The sequence below is a fragment of the Elephas maximus genome, chromosome 13 (genome assembly GCF_024166365.1).
Source record: "Elephas maximus indicus isolate mEleMax1 chromosome 13, mEleMax1 primary haplotype, whole genome shotgun sequence".
NCBI lineage: Eukaryota > Metazoa > Chordata > Mammalia > Proboscidea > Elephantidae > Elephas > Elephas maximus.
The window spans coordinates 100,068,170-100,089,678 of record NC_064831.1 but is presented as its reverse complement, the minus strand read 5'-3'; the positions used below and the strand labels follow the sequence as shown (position 1 = coordinate 100,089,678).

General features: G+C 49.1%; 13 non-coding genes across 13 annotated transcripts; all 13 read right to left on the bottom strand.

Annotated features, from left to right (window-relative positions):
- Positions 1-925: 925 nt before the first annotated feature.
- On the bottom strand, positions 926-1,006 carry LOC126057789 (small nucleolar RNA SNORD115). The gene has a single exon (XR_007512862.1). It is a non-coding gene; the product is annotated as a small nucleolar RNA SNORD115 (small nucleolar RNA).
- Positions 1,007-2,624: 1,618 nt separating this feature from the next.
- On the bottom strand, positions 2,625-2,702 carry LOC126057790 (small nucleolar RNA SNORD115). Its single transcript, XR_007512863.1, has one exon. It is a non-coding gene; the product is annotated as a small nucleolar RNA SNORD115 (small nucleolar RNA).
- Positions 2,703-4,319: 1,617 nt separating this feature from the next.
- On the bottom strand, positions 4,320-4,400 carry LOC126057777 (small nucleolar RNA SNORD115). Its single transcript, XR_007512850.1, has one exon. It is a non-coding gene; the product is annotated as a small nucleolar RNA SNORD115 (small nucleolar RNA).
- Positions 4,401-6,018: 1,618 nt separating this feature from the next.
- LOC126057788 (small nucleolar RNA SNORD115) lies at positions 6,019-6,096 on the bottom strand. The gene has a single exon (XR_007512860.1). It is a non-coding gene; the product is annotated as a small nucleolar RNA SNORD115 (small nucleolar RNA).
- Positions 6,097-7,713: 1,617 nt separating this feature from the next.
- Positions 7,714-7,794, bottom strand: LOC126057764 (small nucleolar RNA SNORD115). Its single transcript, XR_007512838.1, has one exon. It is a non-coding gene; the product is annotated as a small nucleolar RNA SNORD115 (small nucleolar RNA).
- Positions 7,795-9,412: 1,618 nt separating this feature from the next.
- LOC126057787 (small nucleolar RNA SNORD115) lies at positions 9,413-9,490 on the bottom strand. Its single transcript, XR_007512859.1, has one exon. It is a non-coding gene; the product is annotated as a small nucleolar RNA SNORD115 (small nucleolar RNA).
- Positions 9,491-11,107: 1,617 nt separating this feature from the next.
- On the bottom strand, positions 11,108-11,188 carry LOC126057752 (small nucleolar RNA SNORD115). Its single transcript, XR_007512826.1, has one exon. It is a non-coding gene; the product is annotated as a small nucleolar RNA SNORD115 (small nucleolar RNA).
- Positions 11,189-12,806: 1,618 nt separating this feature from the next.
- Positions 12,807-12,884, bottom strand: LOC126057786 (small nucleolar RNA SNORD115). The gene has a single exon (XR_007512858.1). It is a non-coding gene; the product is annotated as a small nucleolar RNA SNORD115 (small nucleolar RNA).
- Positions 12,885-14,501: 1,617 nt separating this feature from the next.
- LOC126057740 (small nucleolar RNA SNORD115) lies at positions 14,502-14,582 on the bottom strand. The gene has a single exon (XR_007512813.1). It is a non-coding gene; the product is annotated as a small nucleolar RNA SNORD115 (small nucleolar RNA).
- Positions 14,583-16,200: 1,618 nt separating this feature from the next.
- LOC126057785 (small nucleolar RNA SNORD115) lies at positions 16,201-16,278 on the bottom strand. The gene has a single exon (XR_007512857.1). It is a non-coding gene; the product is annotated as a small nucleolar RNA SNORD115 (small nucleolar RNA).
- A 1,617-nt stretch (positions 16,279-17,895) lies between these two features.
- On the bottom strand, positions 17,896-17,976 carry LOC126057727 (small nucleolar RNA SNORD115). The gene has a single exon (XR_007512802.1). It is a non-coding gene; the product is annotated as a small nucleolar RNA SNORD115 (small nucleolar RNA).
- A 1,618-nt stretch (positions 17,977-19,594) lies between these two features.
- Positions 19,595-19,672, bottom strand: LOC126057784 (small nucleolar RNA SNORD115). Its single transcript, XR_007512856.1, has one exon. It is a non-coding gene; the product is annotated as a small nucleolar RNA SNORD115 (small nucleolar RNA).
- Positions 19,673-21,289: 1,617 nt separating this feature from the next.
- On the bottom strand, positions 21,290-21,370 carry LOC126057715 (small nucleolar RNA SNORD115). The gene has a single exon (XR_007512790.1). It is a non-coding gene; the product is annotated as a small nucleolar RNA SNORD115 (small nucleolar RNA).
- Positions 21,371-21,509: the final 139 nt, after the last annotated feature.

Below are 21,509 nucleotides of genomic sequence, written 5' to 3'. Positions count from 1 at the left end.
GAACACATCTCCTCCCGTATATCAAGCATCAGAGGATCCCGTGGGGCACACGGAAAAGGAGTTCTATGGAATCTCTACAAGATTCCAAAGATCTGTCAAGAAAATGATCTTTCCACATGTGGAAGGCAGCAGTTATGCCTGCATTGCCTGATTAGGCTGTCAGCAGATCCTGACCTCCTGTGGTATGAACCTGAAACTAGTCATGACGCTCGCGACCCACGTACCGAATGGTATTGAGCCTGGCATTAGCTTTTTGACTCAGATAGTGGTGCTGCTGCCTTTTCTTGAATGCTACAGCGAGGTATCAGGCTACTCCAGTCTTCATCCAATACCAAGACGTCTGGGAAAGACGCCCTGGAGATCCTAAGAGTCCAGTCGCAACTGACACAGGCTTTCAACTAGGGCAAGTCTCTCTGGTTTCTCCAGTAGAGCTGCTACACACTCCCATCCCGTAAAGAGTTGAGAGTTGAAAATATTCTCAAATTCCGTAGACATACCCGACTGGGAACCGGACGATCAAAAATTACTCAAGTGGAAATTCTTCTAGGTTCCTGTGCTTCCTAACTATCCACCCGTGCATATCACCGCCACTGGGTCAATAGGTCAGGTCAAGCTCAAAGCAGGGGACACGTCTCAGCTTTTCCACAAAACCCGACTGCCTCTTGGGCTCCATTTTCACTTGTCTAAGTGTCACCAGAGACAAGGGAGAACCGCCATCATTCACTCACCTTGAGTTCTTTCGGTGGTGAATCTCCTGAAAGCAGGTCTTTCCAAATGACAGAAAAAGACGAAAAGAGCCAAGGAATCAGCATGACCAAAATCGGTCAGGGAGGAGTTTTTGATCACTTGGTGGAGGAAAAAGGGATCCAAACGGGGGTCCACTCTAAAGCAGATCATTAACGTTAGGGAAAAGGAGTTTCTCTCTGGGCCTCAGCGGGATCCTATTGAGCATGATTTTTATGTCATCATCTCTCTTGGAGACAAGTTGAGGTGTCTTCGTTGACCCGAGACATCTCAATCCCCGGGAGAAATCACCTGAGTCTTCAAGTTCCTCACCACCGATATCGTCCATCCAGCCCGCAATCACGCAGGATGAGAAGGTTCGCACATCCTCTTCCGGTTTCCCGGGGACTAGCTTGACCCTCATGAAAGCAGGAAAACAGGCTTCGACCTTGCAATCCTTTGAGGAAGGGCAAAGAAGTAAGTCGGACATCAGACGAGAGACATTCATTGCCTAACAGCTATGCTTTTTCCACATATAGCCCAAAAGAGGGACGAAATCAAGACACACACTTCTCGCCCATTAGTGAGACTGCTGACCCTTGACAGAAAGGCAGACGCGTGCCAGATCAAGACAAGGCATAGAGGACTCCGAATGGAGAAAAGTACTCAGGAAGTTCCAGCCAAGAACAGGCTATTCATTTGATCAGCCCCGGCTAATGTCTACGAGGAAGCCGAATCTGTGTCCACAGGCACGGATCCGTGCACGAGCACTTCCAGGAAATGACATCCAAGGGTTCCCAAAACTGGGGATCTTCAAATGAGCTGTGGGACACTCGGAAGAGTGCTTTCACCAAGAATTTGGCCCCAAATTCAACTAGGCATTTCCAGAGTTTGATTTCACCCTTGTGCCATGGAGAGACACAGTCAAGGCCACCTCATTCCCAAAGAATGGGAACACAGGGAACACATCTCCTCCTGTTTATCAACCATCAGAGGATTCCTTGGCACAAAGAGAGCAGGAGTCTTATGGAACCTCTACAGGATTCCAACCAACTCTGTAGGAACAGGGATCTTTGCACATGTGCAAGGCAGCACTTACGCCTGCTTTCACTGTCTAGAGCTCCAGGGAAACATGACCTCCTGTGGCATCAACCTGAAAGTGCTCCTGACCCTCGTGTCCCCTTCACACCTGGCATCGACCCTGACTTTAGATTTTCTACGCAGTTATCTGTGCAGCTACCTTTACTTGAAAGCTGGAGCCAGCTATCAGACTACTGAGTCGCTCATCCAATTTCAAGATTCATGGGAAAAGCGACCTGCAAATCCTGCGAGTCCAGCCGCAACTGACACACGCTTTCAATTACAGCAAGTTGACCAGTCTCCTGTAGAGCTCTGAGCCATTCACATCTCATAAATATCTTGGGAAAATACATTGTTCTAGTTGGCCGTTTCTCCCATTTCGGTAGGCCGTATCGGACTTGGACCCAGGCTATCGCAGATGACTCCAGCGCACATGTTTCAGGATTCTCTGATTCCTAAGTATCCACCCACGCACGTCACCGCCACTTAGTCAACCAGGCAAGGTCAAGCACACACCAGGGGACATGCCTCAGCCTTGTCAGCAAACCCTACTGCCTTTTGTGGTGTATCCTCACTTGCCTAAGTGTCAGATGGGGCCAGGGCATATCACGGGAAATCCCTCACCTTTTGTCCTCGAAACGGTGAACTCCTCGGAGGCAGGTTTTGCTAAAGGACACAAAAAGAGGAAAAGAGCCAAGGAATCAGCCTGACCAAAATCGGCCACCCAGGTCTTTTGGATTACTTGGTGCAGGTGAAAGAAATCAAAATGGGAGTCCGCTCTAAAGAAGATCTGTAAGGCTGGGCCAAAGGACTTTCCCACAGGGCCTCAGCATAACCTCTCTGAGCATGATTTTTAGGTCATCATCTCTCTTCCAGACAGATTATGTCATCATTGACCCCAGCCATATCACTCCCCAGGAAAAATCCCCTGAGACCTGAAGATGCTTACCACAAATGTCTTCCTTCCACCCAGGAAGGACAGTGGATGAGAGCGTTCACACATCATCTTCCAGTTTCCCGGGCAGTTGGCTTGACCCCCATGAAAGCAGGACAAGACACATCGACCTCACTAACCCTTTGAAAAGGGGAAATCAGTAAGACAGAGATCCCAGAAGAGAAACTCACTTCCCTAAGGCTAGGCTTTCAGCCAGACATTCGCGAACACATGGACAAAATCAAGACAGCCATTTGCAACCCACTGGGGAGTCTGCTGACCCATGACAGAAGGAGAGAATCATGCAATATTCAGAACAAGGCAGAGAGGTCTCTGGATGTAGCACAAATTTACAGGAGGACCCGGGCAAAAGGAGCCTTTGCCATTGCTTAAGCCTGACTGATGTGTTGAAGGCAGCCAACTATGCGTCCACGGGCACTGTCCAATGTGTGCGGACTCCCGGGAAATGGCACCCAAGAGTCCCCAGCACCGGGGGATCTTCAAATCAGCTGGAGGACATTTGGAAAAGAATAGCTTTCCAAGAATTCTGCCAACACTTGTTAAAATTGCCACAGTCCTTCAACGCTTTCGTTTCACCACTGAGCCATGGAGAGACACAATCGAATCTACCTCAGGCCCCAATAATCCCCAGAGAGGGAACACATCTCCTCCCGTATATCAAGCATCAGAGGATCCCGTGGGGCACACGGAAAAGGAGTTCTATGGAATCTCTACAAGATTCCAAAGATCTGTCAAGAAAATGATCTTTCCACATGTGGAAGGCAGCAGTTATGCCTGCATTGCCTGATTAGGCTGTCAGCAGATCCTGACCTCCTGTGGTATGAACCTGAAACTAGTCATGACGCTCGCGACCCACGTACCGAATGGTATTGAGCCTGGCATTAGCTTTTTGACTCAGGTAGTGGTGCTGCTGCCTTTTCTTGAATGCTACAGCGAGGTATCAGGCTACTCCAGTCTTCATCCAATACCAAGACGTCTGGGAAAGACGCCCTGGAGATCCTAAGAGTCCAGTCGCAACTGACACAGGCTTTCAACTAGGGCAAGTCTCTCTGGTTTCTCCAGTAGAGCTGCTACACACTCCCATCCCGTAAAGAGTTGAGAGTTGAAAATATTCTCAAATTCCGTAGACATACCCGACTGGGAACCGGACGATCAAAAATTACTCAAGTGGAAATTCTTCTAGGTTCCTGTGCTTCCTAACTATCCACCCGTGCATATCACCGCCACTGGGTCAATAGGTCAGGTCAAGCTCAAAGCAGGGGACACGTCTCAGCTTTTCCACAAAACCCGACTGCCTCTTGGGCTCCATTTTCACTTGTCTAAGTGTCACCAGAGACAAGGGAGAACCGCCATCATTCACTCACCTTGAGTTCTTTCGGTGGTGAATCTCCTGAAAGCAGGTCTTTCCAAATGACAGAAAAAGACGAAAAGAGCCAAGGAATCAGCATGACCAAAATCGGTCAGGGAGGAGTTTTTGATCACTTGGTGGAGGAAAAAGGGATCCAAACGGGGGTCCACTCTAAAGCAGATCATTAACGTTAGGGAAAAGGAGTTTCTCTCTGGGCCTCAGCGGGATCCTATTGAGCATGATTTTTATGTCATCATCTCTCTTGGAGACAAGTTGAGGTGTCTTCGTTGACCCGAGACATCTCAATCCCCGGGAGAAATCACCTGAGTCTTCAAGTTCCTCACCACCGATATCGTCCATCCAGCCCGCAATCACGCAGGATGAGAAGGTTCGCACATCCTCTTCCGGTTTCCCGGGGAGTAGCTTGACCCTCATGAAAGCAGGAAAACAGGCTTCGACCTTGCAATCCTTTGAGGAAGGGCAAAGAAGTAAGTCGGACATCAGACGAGAGACATTCATTGCCTAACAGCTATGCTTTTTCCACATATAGCCCAAAAGAGGGACGAAATCAAGACACACACTTCTCGCCCATTAGTGAGACTGCTGACCCTTGACAGAAAGGCAGACGCGTGCCAGATCAAGACAAGGCATAGAGGACTCCGAATGGAGAAAAGTACTCAGGAAGTCCCAGCCAAGAACAGGCTATTCATTTGATCAGCCCCGGCTAATGTCTACGAGGAAGCCGAATCTGTGTCCACAGGCACGGATCCGTGCACGAGCACTTCCAGGAAATGACATCCAAGGGTTCCCAAAACTGGGGATCTTCAAATGAGCTGTGGGACACTCGGAAGAGTGCTTTCACCAAGAATTTGGCCCCAAAATCAACTAGGCATTTCCAGAGTTTGATTTCACCCTTGTGCCATGGAGAGACACAGTCAAGGCCACCTCATTCCCAAAGAATGGGAACACAGGGAACACATCTCCTCCTGTTTATCAACCATCAGAGGATTCCTTGGCACAAAGAGAGCAGGAGTCTTATGGAACCTCTACAGGATTCCAACCAACTCTGTAGGAACAGGGATCTTTGCACATGTGCAAGGCAGCACTTACGCCTGCTTTCACTGTCTAGAGCTCCAGGGAAACATGACCTCCTGTGGCATCAACCTGAAAGTGCTCCTGACCCTCGTGTCCCCTTCACACCTGGCATCGACCCTGACTTTAGATTTTCTACGCAGTTATCTGTGCAGCTACCTTTACTTGAAAGCTGGAGCCAGCTATCAGACTACTGAGTCGCTCATCCAATTTCAAGATTCACGGGAAAAGCGACCTGCAAATCCTGCGAGTCCAGCCGCAACTGACACACGCTTTCAATTACAGCAAGTTGACCAGTCTCCTGTAGAGCTCTGAGCCATTCACATCTCATAAATATCTTGGGAAAATACATTGTTCTAGTTGGCCGTTTCTCCCATTTCGGTAGGCCGTATCGGACTTGGACCCAGGCTATCGCAGATGACTCCAGCGCACATGTTTCAGGATTCTCTGATTCCTAAGTATCCACCCACGCACGTCACCGCCACTTAGTCAACCAGGCAAGGTCAAGCAAACACCAGGGGACATGCCTCAGCCTTGTCAGCAAACCCTACTGCCTTTTGTGGTGTATCCTCACTTGCCTAAGTGTCAGATGGGGCCAGGGCAAATCACGGGAAATCCCTCACCTTTTGTCCTCGCAACGGTGAGCTCCTCGGAGGCAGGTTTTGCTAAAGGACACAAAAAGAGGAAAAGAGCCAAGGAATCAGCCTGACCAAAATCGGCCACCCAGGTCTTTTGGATTACTTGGTGCAGGTGAAAGAAATCAAAATGGGAGTCCGCTCTAAAGAAGATCTGTAAGGCTGGGCCAAAGGACTTTCCCACAGGGCCTCAGCATAACCTCTCTGAGCATGATTTTTAGGTCATCATCTCTCTTCCAGACAGATTATGTCATCATTGACCCCAGCCATATCACTCCCCAGGAAAAATCCCCTGAGACCTGAAGATGCTTACCACAAATGTCTTCCTTCCACCCAGGAAGGACAGTGGATGAGAGCGTTCACACATCATCTTCCAGTTTCCCGGGCAGTTGGCTTGACCCCCATGAAAGCAGGACAAGACACATCGAACTCACTAACCCTTTGAAAAGGGGAAATCAGTAAGACAGAGATCCCAGAAGAGAAACTCACTTCCCTAAGGCTAGGCTTTCAGCCAGACATTCGCGAACACATGGACAAAATCAAGAGAGCCATTTGCAACCCACTGGGGAGTCTGCTGACCCATGACAGAAGGAGAGAATCATGCAATATTCAGAAGAAGGCAGAGAGGTCTCTGGATGTAGCACAAATTTACAGGAGGACCCAGGCAAAAGGAGCCTTTGCCATTGCTTAAGCCTGACTGATGTGTTGAAGGCAGCCAACTATGCGTCCACGGGCACTGTCCAATGTGTGCGGACTCCCGGGAAATGGCACCCAAGAGTCCCCAGCACCGGGGGATCTTCAAATCAGCTGGAGGACATTTGGAAAAGAATAGCTTTCCAAGAATTCTGCCAACACTTGTTAAAATTGCCACAGTCCTTCAACGCTTTCGTTTCACCACTGAGCCATGGAGAGACACAATCGAATCTACCTCAGGCCCCAATAATCCCCAGAGAGGGAACACATCTCCTCCCGTATATCAAGCATCAGAGGATCCCGTGGGGCACACGGAAAAGGAGTTCTATGGAATCTCTACAAGATTCCAAAGATCTGTCAAGAAAATGATCTTTCCACATGTGGAAGGCAGCAGTTATGCCTGCATTGCCTGATTAGGCTGTCAGCAGATCCTGACCTCCTGTGGTATGAACCTGAAACTAGTCATGACGCTCGCGACCCACGTACCGAATGGTATTGAGCCTGGCATTAGCTTTTTGACTCAGATAGTGGTGCTGCTGCCTTTTCTTGAATGCTACAGCGAGGTATCAGGCTACTCCAGTCTTCATCCAATACCAAGACGTCTGGGAAAGACGCCCTGGAGATCCTAAGAGTCCAGTCGCAACTGACACAGGCTTTCAACTAGGGCAAGTCTCTCTGGTTTCTCCAGTAGAGCTGCTACACACTCCCATCCCGTAAAGAGTTGAGAGTTGAAAATATTCTCAAATTCCGTAGACATACCCGACTGGGAACCGGACGATCAAAAATTACTCAAGTGGAAATTCTTCTAGGTTCCTGTGCTTCCTAACTATCCACCCGTGCATATCACCGCCACTGGGTCAATAGGTCAGGTCAAGCTCAAAGCAGGGGACACGTCTCAGCTTTTCCACAAAACCCGACTGCCTCTTGGGCTCCATTTTCACTTGTCTAAGTGTCACCAGAGACAAGGGAGAACCGCCATCATTCACTCACCTTGAGTTCTTTCGGTGGTGAATCTCCTGAAAGCAGGTCTTTCCAAATGACAGAAAAAGACGAAAAGAGCCAAGGAATCAGCATGACCAAAATCGGTCAGGGAGGAGTTTTTGATCACTTGGTGGAGGAAAAAGGGATCCAAACGGGGGTCCACTCTAAAGCAGATCATTAACGTTAGGGAAAAGGAGTTTCTCTCTGGGCCTCAGCGGGATCCTATTGAGCATGATTTTTATGTCATCATCTCTCTTGGAGACAAGTTGAGGTGTCTTCGTTGACCCGAGACATCTCAATCCCCGGGAGAAATCACCTGAGTCTTCAAGTTCCTCACCACCGATATCGTCCATCCAGCCCGCAATCACGCAGGATGAGAAGGTTCGCACATCCTCTTCCGGTTTCCCGGGGAGTAGCTTGACCCTCATGAAAGCAGGAAAACAGGCTTCGACCTTGCAATCCTTTGAGGAAGGGCAAAGAAGTAAGTCGGACATCAGACGAGAGACATTCATTGCCTAACAGCTATGCTTTTTCCACATATAGCCCAAAAGAGGGACGAAATCAAGACACACACTTCTCGCCCATTAGTGAGACTGCTGACCCTTGACAGAAAGGCAGACGCGTGCCAGATCAAGACAAGGCATAGAGGACTCCGAATGGAGAAAAGTACTCAGGAAGTCCCAGCCAAGAACAGGCTATTCATTTGATCAGCCCCGGCTAATGTCTACGAGGAAGCCGAATCTGTGTCCACAGGCACGGATCCGTGCACGAGCACTTCCAGGAAATGACATCCAAGGGTTCCCAAAACTGGGGATCTTCAAATGAGCTGTGGGACACTCGGAAGAGTGCTTTCACCAAGAATTTGGCCCCAAATTCAACTAGGCATTTCCAGAGTTTGATTTCACCCTTGTGCCATGGAGAGACACAGTCAAGGCCACCTCATTCCCAAAGAATGGGAACACAGGGAACACATCTCCTCCTGTTTATCAACCATCAGAGGATTCCTTGGCACAAAGAGAGCAGGAGTCTTATGGAACCTCTACAGGATTCCAACCAACTCTGTAGGAACAGGGATCTTTGCACATGTGCAAGGCAGCACTTACGCCTGCTTTCACTGTCTAGAGCTCCAGGGAAACATGACCTCCTGTGGCATCAACCTGAAAGTGCTCCTGACCCTCGTGTCCCCTTCACACCTGGCATCGACCCTGACTTTAGATTTTCTACGCAGTTATCTGTGCAGCTACCTTTACTTGAAAGCTGGAGCCAGCTATCAGACTACTGAGTCGCTCATCCAATTTCAAGATTCATGGGAAAAGCGACCTGCAAATCCTGCGAGTCCAGGCGCAACTGACACACGCTTTCAATTACAGCAAGTTGACCAGTCTCCTGTAGAGCTCTGAGCCATTCACATCTCATAAATATCTTGGGAAAATACATTGTTCTAGTTGGCCGTTTCTCCCATTTCGGTAGGCTGTATCGGACTTGGACCCAGGCTATCGCAGATGACTCCAGCGCACATGTTTCAGGATTCTCTGATTCCTAAGTATCCACCCACGCACGTCACCGCCACTTAGTCAACCAGGCAAGGTCAAGCACACACCAGGGGACATGCCTCAGCCTTGTCAGCAAACCCTACTGCCTTTTGTGGTGTATCCTCACTTGCCTAAGTGTCAGATGGGGCCAGGGCATATCACGGGAAATCCCTCACCTTTTGTCCTCGAAACGGTGAACTCCTCGGAGGCAGGTTTTGCTAAAGGACACAAAAAGAGGAAAAGAGCCAAGGAATCAGCCTGACCAAAATCGGCCACCCAGGTCTTTTGGATTACTTGGTGCAGGTGAAAGAAATCAAAATGGGAGTCCGCTCTAAAGAAGATCTGTAAGGCTGGGCCAAAGGACTTTCCCACAGGGCCTCAGCATAACCTCTCTGAGCATGATTTTTAGGTCATCATCTCTCTTCCAGACAGATTATGTCATCATTGACCCCAGCCATATCACTCCCCAGGAAAAATCCCCTGAGACCTGAAGATGCTTACCACAAATGTCTTCCTTCCACCCAGGAAGGACAGTGGATGAGAGCGTTCACACATCATCTTCCAGTTTCCCGGGCAGTTGGCTTGACCCCCATGAAAGCAGGACAAGACACATCGACCTCACTAACCCTTTGAAAAGGGGAAATCAGTAAGACAGAGATCCCAGAAGAGAAACTCACTTCCCTAAGGCTAGGCTTTCAGCCAGACATTCGCGAACACATGGACAAAATCAAGACAGCCATTTGCAACCCACTGGGGAGTCTGCTGACCCATGACAGAAGGAGAGAATCATGCAATATTCAGAACAAGGCAGAGAGGTCTCTGGATGTAGCACAAATTTACAGGAGGACCCGGGCAAAAGGAGCCTTTGCCATTGCTTAAGCCTGACTGATGTGTTGAAGGCAGCCAACTATGCGTCCACGGGCACTGTCCAATGTGTGCGGACTCCCGGGAAATGGCACCCAAGAGTCCCCAGCACCGGGGGATCTTCAAATCAGCTGGAGGACATTTGGAAAAGAATAGCTTTCCAAGAATTCTGCCAACACTTGTTAAAATTGCCACAGTCCTTCAACGCTTTCGTTTCACCACTGAGCCATGGAGAGACACAATCGAATCTACCTCAGGCCCCAATAATCCCCAGAGAGGGAACACATCTCCTCCCGTATATCAAGCATCAGAGGATCCCGTGGGGCACACGGAAAAGGAGTTCTATGGAATCTCTACAAGATTCCAAAGATCTGTCAAGAAAATGATCTTTCCACATGTGGAAGGCAGCAGTTATGCCTGCATTGCCTGATTAGGCTGTCAGCAGATCCTGACCTCCTGTGGTATGAACCTGAAACTAGTCATGACGCTCGCGACCCACGTACCGAATGGTATTGAGCCTGGCATTAGCTTTTTGACTCAGGTAGTGGTGCTGCTGCCTTTTCTTGAATGCTACAGCGAGGTATCAGGCTACTCCAGTCTTCATCCAATACCAAGATGTCTGGGAAAGACGCCCTGGAGATCCTAAGAGTCCAGTCGCAACTGACACAGGCTTTCAACTAGGGCAAGTCTCTCTGGTTTCTCCAGTAGAGCTGCTACACACTCCCATCCCGTAAAGAGTTGAGAGTTGAAAATATTCTCAAATTCCGTAGACATACCCGACTGGGAACCGGACGATCAAAAATTACTCAAGTGGAAATTCTTCTAGGTTCCTGTGCTTCCTAACTATCCACCCGTGCATATCACCGCCACTGGGTCAATAGGTCAGGTCAAGCTCAAAGCAGGGGACACGTCTCAGCTTTTCCACAAAACCCGACTGCCTCTTGGGCTCCATTTTCACTTGTCTAAGTGTCACCAGAGACAAGGGAGAACCGCCATCATTCACTCACCTTGAGTTCTTTCGGTGGTGAATCTCCTGAAAGCAGGTCTTTCCAAATGACAGAAAAAGACGAAAAGAGCCAAGGAATCAGCATGACCAAAATCGGTCAGGGAGGAGTTTTTGATCACTTGGTGGAGGAAAAAGGGATCCAAACGGGGGTCCACTCTGAAGCAGATCATTAACGTTAGGGAAAAGGAGTTTCTCTCTGGGCCTCAGCGGGATCCTATTGAGCATGATTTTTATGTCATCATCTCTCTTGGAGACAAGTTGAGGTGTCTTCGTTGACCCGAGACATCTCAATCCCCGGGAGAAATCACCTGAGTCTTCAAGTTCCTCACCACCGATATCGTCCATCCAGCCCGCAATCACGCAGGATGAGAAGGTTTGCACATCCTCTTCCGGTTTCCCGGGGACTAGCTTGACCCTCATGAAAGCAGGAAAACAGGCTTCGACCTTGCAATCCTTTGAGGAAGGGCAAAGAAGTAAGTCAGACATCAGACGAGAGACATTCATTGCCTAACAGCTATGCTTTTTCCACATATAGCCCAAAAGAGGGACGAAATCAAGACACACACTTCTCGCCCATTAGTGAGACTGCTGACCCTTGACAGAAAGGCAGACGCGTGCCAGATCAAGACAAGGCATAGAGGACTCCGAATGGAGAAAAGTACTCAGGAAGTCCCAGCCAAGAACAGGCTATTCATTTGATCAGCCCCGGCTAATGTCTACGAGGAAGCCGAATCTGTGTCCACAGGCACGGATCCGTGCACGAGCACTTCCAGGAAATGACATCCAAGGGTTCCCAAAACTGGGGATCTTCAAATGAGCTGTGGGACACTCGGAAGAGTGCTTTCACCAAGAATTTGGCCCCAAAATCAACTAGGCATTTCCAGAGTTTGATTTCACCCTTGTGCCATGGAGAGACACAGTCAAGGCCACCTCATTCCCAAAGAATGGGAACACAGGGAACACATCTCCTCCTGTTTATCAACCATCAGAGGATTCCTTGGCACAAAGAGAGCAGGAGTCTTATGGAACCTCTACAGGATTCCAACCAACTCTGTAGGAACAGGGATCTTTGCACATGTGCAAGGCAGCACTTACGCCTGCTTTCACTGTCTAGAGCTCCAGGGAAACATGACCTCCTGTGGCATCAACCTGAAAGTGCTCCTGACCCTCGTGTCCCCTTCACACCTGGCATCGACCCTGACTTTAGATTTTCTACGCAGTTATCTGTGCAGCTACCTTTACTTGAAAGCTGGAGCCAGCTATCAGACTACTGAGTCGCTCATCCAATTTCAAGATTCACGGGAAAAGCGACCTGCAAATCCTGCGAGTCCAGCCGCAACTGACACACGCTTTCAATTACAGCAAGTTGACCAGTCTCCTGTAGAGCTCTGAGCCATTCACATCTCATAAATATCTTGGGAAAATACATTGTTCTAGTTGGCCGTTTCTCCCATTTCGGTAGGCCGTATCGGACTTGGACCCAGGCTATCGCAGATGACTCCAGCGCACATGTTTCAGGATTCTCTGATTCCTAAGTATCCACCCACGCACGTCACCGCCACTTAGTCAACCAGGCAAGGTCAAGCACACACCAGGGGACATGCCTCAGCCTTGTCAGCAAACCCTACTGCCTTTTGTGGTGTATCCTCACTTGCCTAAGTGTCAGATGGGGCCAGGGCATATCACGGGAAATCCCTCACCTTTTGTCCTCGAAACGGTGAACTCCTCGGAGGCAGGTTTTGCTAAAGGACACAAAAAGAGGAAAAGAGCCAAGGAATCAGCCTGACCAAAATCGGCCACCCAGGTCTTTTGGATTACTTGGTGCAGGTGAAAGAAATCAAAATGGGAGTCCGCTCTAAAGAAGATCTGTAAGGCTGGGCCAAAGGACTTTCCCACAGGGCCTCAGCATAACCTCTCTGAGCATGATTTTTAGGTCATCATCTCTCTTCCAGACAGATTATGTCATCATTGACCCCAGCCATATCACTCCCCAGGAAAAATCCCCTGAGACCTGAAGATGCTTACCACAAATGTCTTCCTTCCACCCAGGAAGGACAGTGGATGAGAGCGTTCACACATCATCTTCCAGTTTCCCGGGCAGTTGGCTTGACCCCCATGAAAGCAGGACAAGACACATCGACCTCACTAACCCTTTGAAAAGGGGAAATCAGTAAGACAGAGATCCCAGAAGAGAAACTCACTTCCCTAAGGCTAGGCTTTCAGCCAGACATTCGCGAACACATGGACAAAATCAAGACAGCCATTTGCAACCCACTGGGGAGTCTGCTGACCCATGACAGAAGGAGAGAATCATGCAATATTCAGAACAAGGCAGAGAGGTCTCTGGATGTAGCACAAATTTACAGGAGGACCCGGGCAAAAGGAGCCTTTGCCATTGCTTAAGCCTGACTGATGTGTTGAAGGCAGCCAACTATGCGTCCACGGGCACTGTCCAATGTGTGCGGACTCCCGGGAAATGGCACCCAAGAGTCCCCAGCACCGGGGGATCTTCAAATCAGCTGGAGGACATTTGGAAAAGAATAGCTTTCCAAGAATTCTGCCAACACTTGTTAAAATTGCCACAGTCCTTCAACGCTTTCGTTTCACCACTGAGCCATGGAGAGACACAATCGAATCTACCTCAGGCCCCAATAATCCCCAGAGAGGGAACACATCTCCTCCCGTATATCAAGCATCAGAGGATCCCGTGGGGCACACGGAAAAGGAGTTCTATGGAATCTCTACAAGATTCCAAAGATCTGTCAAGAAAATGATCTTTCCACATGTGGAAGGCAGCAGTTATGCCTGCATTGCCTGATTAGGCTGTCAGCAGATCCTGACCTCCTGTGGTATGAACCTGAAACTAGTCATGACGCTCGCGACCCACGTACCGAATGGTATTGAGCCTGGCATTAGCTTTTTGACTCAGGTAGTGGTGCTGCTGCCTTTTCTTGAATGCTACAGCGAGGTATCAGGCTACTCCAGTCTTCATCCAATACCAAGATGTCTGGGAAAGACGCCCTGGAGATCCTAAGAGTCCAGTCGCAACTGACACAGGCTTTCAACTAGGGCAAGTCTCTCTGGTTTCTCCAGTAGAGCTGCTACACACTCCCATCCCGTAAAGAGTTGAGAGTTGAAAATATTCTCAAATTCCGTAGACATACCCGACTGGGAACCGGACGATCAAAAATTACTCAAGTGGAAATTCTTCTAGGTTCCTGTGCTTCCTAACTATCCACCCGTGCATATCACCACCACTTGGTCAATAGGTCAGGTCAAGCTCAAAGCAGGGGACACGTCTCAGCTTTTCCACAAAACCCGACTGCCTCTTGGGCTCCATTTTCACTTGTCTAAGTGTCACCAGAGACAAGGGAGAACCGCCATCATTCACTCACCTTGAGTTCTTTCGGTGGTGAATCTCCTGAAAGCAGGTCTTTCCAAATGACAGAAAAAGACGAAAAGAGCCAAGGAATCAGCATGACCAAAATCGGTCAGGGAGGAGTTTTTGATCACTTGGTGGAGGAAAAAGGGATCCAAACGGGGGTCCACTCTGAAGCAGATCATTAACGTTAGGGAAAAGGAGTTTCTCTCTGGGCCTCAGCGGGATCCTATTGAGCATGATTTTTATGTCATCATCTCTCTTGGAGACAAGTTGAGGTGTCTTCGTTGACCCGAGACATCTCAATCCCCGGGAGAAATCACCTGAGTCTTCAAGTTCCTCACCACCGATATCGTCCATCCAGCCCGCAATCACGCAGGATGAGAAGGTTTGCACATCCTCTTCCGGTTTCCCGGGGACTAGCTTGACCCTCATGAAAGCAGGAAAACAGGCTTCGACCTTGCAATCCTTTGAGGAAGGGCAAAGAAGTAAGTCAGACATCAGACGAGAGACATTCATTGCCTAACAGCTATGCTTTTTCCACATATAGCCCAAAAGAGGGACGAAATCAAGACACACACTTCTCGCCCATTAGTGAGACTGCTGACCCTTGACAGAAAGGCAGACGCGTGCCAGATCAAGACAAGGCATAGAGGACTCCGAATGGAGAAAAGTACTCAGGAAGTCCCAGCCAAGAACAGGCTATTCATTTGATCAGCCCCGGCTAATGTCTACGAGGAAGCCGAATCTGTGTCCACAGGCACGGATCCGTGCACGAGCACTTCCAGGAAATGACATCCAAGGGTTCCCAAAACTGGGGATCTTCAAATGAGCTGTGGGACACTCGGAAGAGTGCTTTCACCAAGAATTTGGCCCCAAAATCAACTAGGCATTTACAGAGTTTGATTTCACCCTTGTGCCATGGAGAGACACAGTCAAGGCCACCTCATTCCCAAAGAATGGGAACACAGGGAACACATCTCCTCCTGTTTATCAACCATCAGAGGATTCCTTGGCACAAAGAGAGCAGGAGTCTTATGGAACCTCTACAGGATTCCAACCAACTCTGTAGGAACAGGGATCTTTGCACATGTGCAAGGCAGCACTTACGCCTGCTTTCACTGTCTAGAGCTCCAGGGAAACATGACCTCCTGTGGCATCAACCTGAAAGTGCTCCTGACCCTCGTGTCCCCTTCACACCTGGCATCGACCCTGACTTTAGATTTTCTACGCAGTTATCTGTGCAGCTACCTTTACTTGAAAGCTGGAGCCAGCTATCAGACTACTGAGTCGCTCATCCAATTTCAAGATTCACGGGAAAAGCGACCTGCAAATCCTGCGAGTCCAGCCGCAACTGACACACGCTTTCAATTACAGCAAGTTGACCAGTCTCCTGTAGAGCTCTGAGCCATTCACATCTCATAAATATCTTGGGAAAATACATTGTTCTAGTTGGCCGTTTCTCCCATTTCGGTAGGCCGTATCGGACTTGGACCCAGGCTATCGCAGATGACTCCAGCGCACATGTTTCAGGATTCTCTGATTCCTAAGTATCCACCCACGCACGTCACCGCCACTTAGTCAACCAGGCAAGGTCAAGCACACACCAGGGGACATGCCTCAGCCTTGTCAGCAAACCCTACTGCCTTTTGTGGTGTATCCTCACTTGCCTAAGTGTCAGATGGGGCCAGGGCATATCACGGGAAATCCCTCACCTTTTGTCCTCGAAACGGTGAACTCCTCGGAGGCAGGTTTTGCTAAAGGACACAAAAAGAGGAAAAGAGCCAAGGAATCAGCCTGACCAAAATCGGCCACCCAGGTCTTTTGGATTACTTGGTGCAGGTGAAAGAAATCAAAATGGGAGTCCGCTCTAAAGAAGATCTGTAAGGCTGGGCCAAAGGACTTTCCCACAGGGCCTCAGCATAACCTCTCTGAGCATGATTTTTAGGTCATCATCTCTCTTCCAGACAGATTATGTCATCATTGACCCCAGCCATATCACTCCCCAGGAAAAATCCCCTGAGACCTGAAGATGCTTACCACAAATGTCTTCCTTCCACCCAGGAAGGACAGTGGATGAGAGCGTTCACACATCATCTTCCAGTTTCCCGGGCAGTTGGCTTGACCCCCATGAAAGCAGGACAAGACACATCGACCTCACTAACCCTTTGAAAAGGGGAAATCAGTAAGACAGAGATCCCAGAAGAGAAACTCACTTCCCTAAGGCTAGGCTTTCAGCCAGACATTCGCGAACACATGGACAAAATCAAGACAGCCATTTGCAACCCACTGGGGAGTCTGCTGACCCATGACAGAAGGAGAGAATCATGCAATATTCAGAACAAGGCAGAGAGGTCTCTGGATGTAGCACAAATTTACAGGAGGACCCGGGCAAAAGGAGCCTTTGCCATTGCTTAAGCCTGACTGATGTGTTGAAGGCAGCCAACTATGCGTCCACGGGCACTGTCCAATGTGTGCGGACTCCCGGGAAATGGCACCCAAGAGTCCCCAGCACCGGGGGATCTTCAAATCAGCTGGAGGACATTTGGAAAAGAATAGCTTTCCAAGAATTCTGCCAACACTTGTTAAAATTGCCACAGTCCTTCAACGCTTTCGTTTCACCACTGAGCCATGGAGAGACACAATCGAATCTACCTCAGGCCCCAATAATCCCCAGAGAGGGAACACATCTCCTCCCGTATATCAAGCATCAGAGGATCCCGTGGGGCACACGGAAAAGGAGTTCTATGGAATCTCTACAAGATTCCAAAGATCTGTCAAGAAAATGATCTTTCCACATGTGGAAGGCAGCAGTTATGCCTGCATTGCCTGATTAGGCTGTCAGCAGATCCTGACCTCCTGTGGTATGAACCTGAAACTAGTCATGACGCTCGCGACCCACGTACCGAATGGTATTGAGCCTGGCATTAGCTTTTTGACTCAGATAGTGGTGCTGCTGCCTTTTCTTGAATGCTACAGCGAGGTATCAGGCTACTCCAGTCTTCATCCAATACCAAGATGTCTGGGAAAGACGCCCTGGAGATCCTAAGAGTCCAGTCGCAACTGACACAGGCTTTCAACTAGGGCAAGTCTCTCTGGTTTCTCCAGTAGAGCTGCTACACACTCCCATCCCGTAAAGAGTTGAGAGTTGAAAATATTCTCAAATTCCATAGACATACCCGACTGGGATCCGGACGATCAAAAATTACTCAAGTGGAAATTCTTCTAGGTTCCTGTGCTTCCTAACTATCCACCCGTGCATATCACCGCCACTTGGTCAATAGGTCAGGTCAAGCTCAAAGCAGGGGACACGTCTCAGCTTTTCCACAAAACCCGACTGCCTCTTGGGCTCCATTTTCACTTGTCTAAGTGTCACCAGAGACAAGGGAGAACCGCCGTCATTCACTCACCTTGAGTTCTTTCGGTGGTGAATCTCCTGAAAGCAGGTCTTTCCAAATGACAGAAAAAGACGAAAAGAGCCAAGGAATCAGCATGACCAAAATCGGTCAGGGAGGAGTTTTTGATCACTTGGTGGAGGAAAAAGGGATCCAAACGGGGGTCCACTCTAAAGCAGATCATTAACGTTAGGGAAAAGGAGTTTCTCTCTGGGCCTCAGCGGGATCCTATTGAGCATGATTTTTATGTCATCATCTCTCTTGGAGACAAGTTGAGGTGTCTTCGTTGACCCGAGACATCTCAATCCCCGGGAGAAATCACCTGAGTCTTCAAGTTCCTCACCACCGATATCGTCCATCCAGCCCGCAATCACGCAGGATGAGAAGGTTCGCACATCCTCTTCCGGTTTCCCGGGGACTAGCTTGACCCTCATGAAAGCAGGAAAACAGGCTTCGACCTTGCAATCCTTTGAGGAAGGGCAAAGAAGTAAGTGAGACATCAGACGAGAGACATTCATTGCCTAACAGCTATGCTTTTTCCACATATAGCCCAAAAGAGGGACGAAATCAAGACACACACTTCTCGCCCATTAGTGAGACTGCTGACCCTTGACAGAAAGGCAGACGCGTGCCAGATCAAGACAAGGCATAGAGGACTCCGAATGGAGAAAAGTACTCAGGAAGTCCCAGCCAAGAACAGGCTATTCATTTGATCAGCCCCGGCTAATGTCTACGAGGAAGCCGAATCTGTGTCCACAGGCACGGATCCGTGCACGAGCACTTCCAGGAAATGACATCCAAGGGTTCCCAAAACTGGGGATCTTCAAATGAGCTGTGGGACACTCGGAAGAGTGCTTTCACCAAGAATTTGGCCCCAAATTCAACTAGGCATTTCCAGAGTTTGATTTCACCCTTGTGCCATGGAGAGACACAGTCAAGGCCACCTCATTCCCAAAGAATGGGAACACAGGGAACACATCTCCTCCTGTTTATCAACCATCAGAGGATTCCTTGGCACAAAGAGAGCAGGAGTCTTATGGAACCTCTACAGGATTCCAACCAACTCTGTAGGAACAGGGATCTTTGCACATGTGCAAGGCAGCACTTACGCCTGCTTTCACTGTCTAGAGCTCCAGGGAAACATGACCTCCTGTGGCATCAACCTGAAAGTGCTCCTGACCCTCGTGTCCCCTTCACACCTGGCATCGACCCTGACTTTAGATTTTCTACGCAGTTATCTGTGCAGCTACCTTTACTTGAAAGCTGGAGCCAGCTATCAGACTACTGAGTCGCTCATCCAATTTCAAGATTCACGGGAAAAGCGACCTGCAAATCCTGCGAGTCCAGCCGCAACTGACACACGCTTTCAATTACAGCAAGTTGACCAGTCTCCTGTAGAGCTCTGAGCCATTCACATCTCATAAATATCTTGGGAAAATACATTGTTCTAGTTGGCCGTTTCTTCCATTTTGGTAGGCCGTATCGGACTTGGACCCAGGCTATCGCAGATGACTCCAGCGCACATGTTTCAGGATTCTCTGATTCCTTAGTATCCACCCACGCACGTCACCGCCACTTAGTCAACCAGGCAAGGTCAAGCAAACACCAGGGGACATGCCTCAGCCTTGTCAGCAAACCCTACTGCCTTTTGCGGTGTATCCTCACTTGCCTAAGTGTCAGATGGGGCCAGGGCAAATCACGGGAAATCCCTCACCTTTTGTCCTCGCAACGGCGAACTCCTCGGAGGCAGGTTTTGCTAAAGGACACAAAAAGAGGAAAAGAGCCAAGGAATCAGCCTGACCAAAATCGGCCACCCAGGTCTTTTGGATTACTTGGTGCAGGTGAAAGAAATCAAAATGGGAGTCCGCTCTAAAGAAGATCTGTAAGGCTGGGCCAAAGGACTTTCCCACAGGGCCTCAGCATAACCTCTCTGAGCATGATTTTTAGGTCATCATCTCTCTTCCAGACAGATTATGTCATCATTGACCCCAGCCATATCACTCCCCAGGAAAAATCCCCTGAGACCTGAAGATGCTTACCACAAATGTCTTCCTTCCACCCAGGAAGGACAGTGGATGAGAGCGTTCACACATCATCTTCCAGGTTCCCGGGCAGTTGGCTTGACCCCCATGAAAGCAGGACAAGAGACATCGACCTCACTAACCCTTTGAAAAGGGGAAATCAGTAAGACAGAGATCCCAGAAGAGAAACTCACCTCCCTAAGGCTATGCTTTCAGCCAGACATTCGCGAACACATGGACAAAATCAAGACAGCCATTTGCAACGCACTGGGGAGTCTGCTGACCCATGACAGAAGGAGAGAATCATGCAATATTCAGAACAAGGCAGAGAGGTCTCTGGATGTAGCACAAATTTACAGGAGGACCCAGGCAAAAGCAGCCTTTGCCATTGCTTAAGCCTGACTGATGTGTTGAAGGCAGCCAACTATGCATCCACGGGCACTGTCCAATGTGTGCGGACTCCCGGGAAATGGCACCCAAGAGTCCCCAGCACCGGGGGATCTTCAAATCAGCTGGAGGACATTTGGAAAAGAATAGCTTTCCAAGAATTCTGCCAACACTTGTTAAAATTGCCACAGTCCTTCAACGCTTTCATTTCACCACTGAGCCATGGAGAGACACAATCGAATCTACCTCAGGCCCCAATAATCCCCAGAGAGGGAACACATCTCCTCCCGTATATCAAGCATCAGAGGATCCCGTGGGGCACACGGAAAAGGAGTTCTATGGAATCTCTACAAGATTCCAAAGATCTGTCAAGAAAATGATCTTTCCACATGTGGAAGGCAGCAGTTATGCCTGCATTGCCTGATTAGGCTGTCAGCAGATCCTGACCTCCTGTGGTATGAACCTGAAACGAGTCATGACGCTCGCGACCCACGTACCGAATGGTATTGAGCCTGGCATTAGCTTTTTGACTCAGATAGTGGTGCTGCTGCCTTTTCTTGAATGCTACAGCGAGGTATCAGGCTACTCCAGTCTTCATCCAATACCAAGATGTCTGGGAAAGACGCCCTGGAGATCCTAAGAGTCCAGTCGCAACTGACACAGGCTTTCAACTAGGGCAAGTCTCTCTGGTTTCTCCAGTAGAGCTGCTACACACTCCCATCCCGTAAAGAGTTGAGAGTTGAAAATATTCTCAAATTCCGTAGACATACCCGACTGGGAACCGGACGATCAAAAATTACTCAAGTGGAAATTCTTCTAGGTTCCTGTGCTTCCTAACTATCCACCCGTGCATATCACCGCCACTTGGTCAATAGGTCAGGTCAAGCTCAAAGCAGGGGACACGTCTCAGCTTTTCCACAAAACCCGACTGCCTCTTGGGCTCCATTTTCACTTGTCTAAGTGTCACCAGAGACAAGGGAGAACCGCCGTCATTCACTCACCTTGAGTTCTTTCGGTGGTGAATCTCCTGAAAGCAGGTCTTTCGAAATGACAGAAAAAGACGAAAAGAGCCAAGGAATCAGCATGACCAAAATCGGTCAGGGAGGAGTTTTTGATCACTTGGTGGAGGAAAAAGGGATCCAAACGGGGGTCCACTCTAAAGCAGATCATTAACGTTAGGGAAAAGGAGTTTCTCTCTGGGCCTCAGCGGGATCCTATTGAGCATGATTTTTATGTCATCATCTCTCTTGGAGACAAGTTGAGGTGTCTTCGTTGACCCGAGACATCTCAATCCCCGGGAGAAATCACCTGAGTCTTCAAGTTTCTCACCACCGATATCGTCCATCCAGCCCGCAATCACGCAGGATGAGAAGGTTCGCACATCCTCTTCCGGTTTCCCGGGGACTAGCTTGACCCTC